Source organism: Hylobates moloch, unplaced genomic scaffold, assembly GCF_009828535.3.
Source record: "Hylobates moloch isolate HMO894 unplaced genomic scaffold, HMol_V3 SCAFFOLD_5680, whole genome shotgun sequence".
NCBI classification, from domain to species: domain Eukaryota; kingdom Metazoa; phylum Chordata; class Mammalia; order Primates; family Hylobatidae; genus Hylobates; species Hylobates moloch.
This window is the reverse complement of record NW_026657955.1, coordinates 1-4,449: the sequence shown is the minus strand read 5'-3', so window position 1 is coordinate 4,449 and position 4,449 is coordinate 1. Positions and strand designations below refer to the sequence as shown.

The 4,449-nt window shown below is 43.9% G+C and overlaps 1 long non-coding RNA gene across 1 annotated transcript; it reads right to left on the bottom strand.

The window, feature by feature from the left end:
* Nucleotides 1-134: 134 nt before the first annotated feature.
* Nucleotides 135-3,937, bottom strand: LOC131382783 (uncharacterized). The gene is made up of 3 exons (XR_009212373.1): nucleotides 3,674-3,937; nucleotides 3,071-3,117; nucleotides 135-503 (listed from the first exon to the last, which is right to left on the bottom strand). It is a non-coding gene; the product is annotated as an uncharacterized LOC131382783 (long non-coding RNA).
* Between the last annotated feature and the right edge of the window lie 512 nt (nucleotides 3,938-4,449).

The window sequence follows — 4,449 nt, the reverse complement described above, 5'->3', positions numbered from 1 at the left end:
TCACAGGATGGGCTTATATCCCACACTGGGCCAGAAATGAATGGGACGGCTTTTCTAAAAATAATCTGTATTACATTAAGGTTCTTGGCTTTTTGTTTTTTTTTTTTTTTTTTGAGTCAAGGTCTCTCTCGCCCATGCTGGAGTGCCGTGGCCTGATCTCAGCTCACTGAAGCTTCCAGCCTCCCAGGCTCAGGCAAATTCTCCCATCTCACCCTTATGAACAGCTGGGACTACAAGCAGGTACCACAGCGACAGGATAATGTTTTGTACTTTCAGTAGACACAGGTAAACAGTGTATTTTATTACCCAGACATACCAAAATAGCTCATATTTTTATACAGTCAAATTGAAAAGAAAAAAATGTAAATTTAAAATTAAAAAGTCCAGTAAGATATTAACATTAAGCTCTGATAAACACTCCATTTTTTTAAAAAAATTTACTTACTGCTCGCTGTAGATGCTCCTCCACTCTGTTTTTCAGACTTCAGGTCCAGATTAGCAAGCTAGAAGAGATACCAATAGCTCACATGCTGATACACAAGAACAGATAACATCACAAAAGACAAATGAGACAGATTCCAATCTTATCCTGTACCACAAACTTAGCTGCCATGTCGGCCTGGCATTACCTGCCAAGGTTTTAAAGATACCCAGTTCTGCCAACCATGACAAATGCAAATGGCATCAGGTGAATACCAGCAGTTTCACAGTAATGAGTTCAAATTCATTAATTCAAAACAAACTTTCCTTAACAATTATCCATAGTGAAAACTTTCCTAACTAAAAAAATTACTATCAATTTCTCAGTAACTTCAATTTAGCTACAGTCATGATAGTGAAATGTTCCCAATGACGGTGGTTTTCTTGATATTCTAACCCTAAAAATAAATGGACATTAGAAGCATTTGAAGATTCCCTAATTTCTCTCTGCCCTGAAGACGGTACAACTATTTTTAATGTAGATAAATTCCTAAACATCAAAAGCTAAAATAAAAACCAACTTCACTACGTTTTGAGTACTATGCGGCTTTACACAGATGTCATTTAATGTCTGATACTTTATGAAGATGGTAGCATTTATTTCTCCCATACTAAATACCAAATGTGGAGGTCTTTGGTTACAAAGTTAAAAAGCAACACATCTCGTATTTAATGCTTCTAAAATGACATATCCAATCTCAATTCCTGCCTCCTTATATTGATGGATTTTAAAACCACAAAAAAGGTTATTTCGCTTTAAGGGCTTTCAGCATAATACCTTACCTAGAACTACTCTGAAGCAGTGGGGGAAAAAAAAAAGTACGTCAAAACTGTTTTTTTTTTTTTTTTTTTTTTTTTCAAAAAACACGTTAAGACCAATGCCAAGAGCAACTTCGTCACCTTTTTGCACAAACTTTCTAGACCGTAGCATGCTTACATATATATTGAAAGTTCAAGATACTATCACATTACATGAATCATTAAGATACTACTATACTTAAAAATTTTGCCATTTGAATTTGTTTACTACTTAATTCTAGTGCACTAGAGAGCACGGTTTATCAAGAGTTAAACGAATGCCAATACATAGAAAACATAAATTCGTATTGCCCAGGCTCTTAATTTTCTATTTCTGTGGTCTATTTAACATTTACCACATCAAGTCTCAGTAAATTGCAGGCGTTAATACGTCGTCAGTGGAAAAATAACCTTCAAAGGCAGACCATTAAATCCCTCAAACGACACCTAACAGCAAAACTTAAAGTCATTTAGCATCACTAAGGTTTAATCACAACTACGAAATTCGGACGGTATTTTTTGGTTAAAAAAAAATGTATGCTCTTTATTCATTCTCTCCCCTAGACTTGGAAGGCAGAAATGCAGGGATAAGCTTGCAAACGACTGGAGTGCCAAATGCAAAAGCGCGGTAGGTTCCTGACACAGAAAACGAGCCTGATGTAACACGTAGACCACGTATCTTCTGCCTCATCGTTCAGACTTCCAAAGTAAAGGGTCTGTCCTTAATGGAAACAGAGTTAAACCTATATCAACATTCCTTCAGCGGTAACAAGAAAGTAAACCACAAATAACCTGTCCCGCTAATCAACATTCGAGGTTAATTTTCTACCGGACGACTTCTGCATGTATTGCCTAACGTTAAGGCACAATACTACATAAAAACCGCACAGCTCTCGGCTAGGCGGCTGTCCAGTGACTGAATTAACAAAGGGGTGTAGCACAATGCTGGATCCCTAACCTTCTAGGTGTCTTTCCGCAGGTGTCCAATTTCCATTATTTCTATAGGGTCAAGAGAAGCACACCACAGCCATCCTTCCCTACCCTCCCCACCATCCCTTTCCGGTTCTTCTGCGTCACAAAACTTTCCATAACGGAAGCCCAGTTTCGGCACGCTCAGCACCCGGGCAACAGTTGCTCCGTGGCTACGGGACCCCGCCAGAAACAAGATACAGGATACTTGTTTCTCTGTACTTTACAGTCACTCGTTTTCAAGAATTCCACAGGCCTGGCCCCTTTGCTCAAGGAACACAGCGCTGCCCAGTCACAAAATCGTATACAAAGACTCTCGCCATTTGCCCGGGCAAAGACCATACTCTTTCTTCTCGCTACATACACTGGGTAGCCTGAATACACCCTCCTTTTAACAATGACACTACTGCGAATACGTCAGGGGTGCCTGGTGAGGGCCTAACCCCTAGACAAAAAAATGGTCCCCTTTTGCGAACCGCCCCCCTCCCCCGCCCCCTCTCACTAACGGGTCCGTGGTCGCACATGCGCGTCTCCACGGGACGGCTCAGGCAAACACAAAAGCCGCCATTGCGTGAGGCCCGGTACTACACCAGAATACCAGCGTAACCACTACCATTAACGTTACTGCCATCGTCCGGTCTCTTCCGTACGTTGTCTTGTCATGGTCTCATGCAGTTTCTCTCCCCGTATCCCTAGAGTCCCAGTCACATAACACACGACCCCCCAAAAATTGAAACTGAAAAACCAATTAGCAGTGCGCCACAAACCGTTAGGCCAAGTAAAGGGTCCCGTAGAAAGCCTCGGTAGGCTTACTTTGACTCACCTGCTGGTCCAGTTCAGGGTCATTTTTCACCACCACATGACTCATCCCTGAAGAAAAGCGAAAAATCCGGTAGTCCACTGTAGGCGTGAGACCGAATAGCGGAGATCTCGTACGGGATCTACAGCTCTTAAGTACACTGGTTAGCCTACGCGGTAATATCGCCCCTTCCACTATACGTCATATACGCCCGCTATACGTCAGCACGCACGACGTGCGTCCTTGTTGGCTCCACCCCTCCACCACTACCACCACCACCACCCAATCCCTTTATCGCTACCATTACTTCTGCCTAAATCACGTTCGTTTAGTCATAAGATCGCGGGATTACGATCCCGCGATGGAGATCCCAATGCCTCTCAACATTCGCGAGATCTTTGCTATCCCCGCCCTCTCCCAGTGTCCGAATTCTAGGGATCTAGCAGCATGTCTTTCGCCTTTTTCGTCTTGGGGATATCTTAAAGTGACAATCTACCGCTAACTCCCGCTCCTTCCTTCTTACCCACCCTCAACTTCCCTTCTTCCTTAAGCACTCTCTCTTCCCATTTACTTCCGAGAATAGGAAGTTTTGTAAAATTTTTCCGTTCCAACTAGCCGTCGCCTTACCTTCGACAAGCTTCAGCAAAGTTGGAACTAGTCAGAAAACGCTCTGAAGCCAACGCAGATCAGGCTTACGGGATCCCAGGTGTTAGGCGCAGTGACCATTTTACGTGAGCGATCCACGATGGTTTGAATACAATCCTCAGGTTAGGGAGGTGAAAAAACAGGTCCACAGAAGGTCCCTCTCCAAGATGGACCTGACTGCACCTGAGGAAAGCTGAGTGGATTCCGCAGCACGTGTGACCAGCCAGAGGCTCGACAGGCTTGACTGGGTTAGGATGCTGGGGTTCACCTAGGAACCCAAGACCCCTCTAGTTTTTCTAGCGGTGTGCCTGCGCTTTATGAGCATACGGCTTTGCATCACAGGATGAGCAAACAATGAAACATTGACATACTGAATGACGTTGATGATAACACACCTACCGGGGAACCGAGGCCCTTAACGCACCCTGGCATAGGTCCCTAGTTTTGACGAAACAATGAAACAATTATATACTGAATGACCCTGGTGATAACACACCTACCCGGGGACCTAGGCCCTTAACGCACACTGGCATAGGTCCCTTGTTTTTCCGGGTGCCCTGCAACCTAGGTTAACCAATGCTATACTACGTCCCCAAAGCCAGCCTAGCCATGGGATTGTGAAAGACTTTTTTGGTTGCCCAAAAGAATTAGGGTTGAGGGGGATCGGCCTGCTGAAGGAACTACTACACCAGAGTTGTCCTACGTTTGTAACAACTTACAGGCGGCTGCAGTGGGTGGGGAATAGTCTTTTGCCCTAG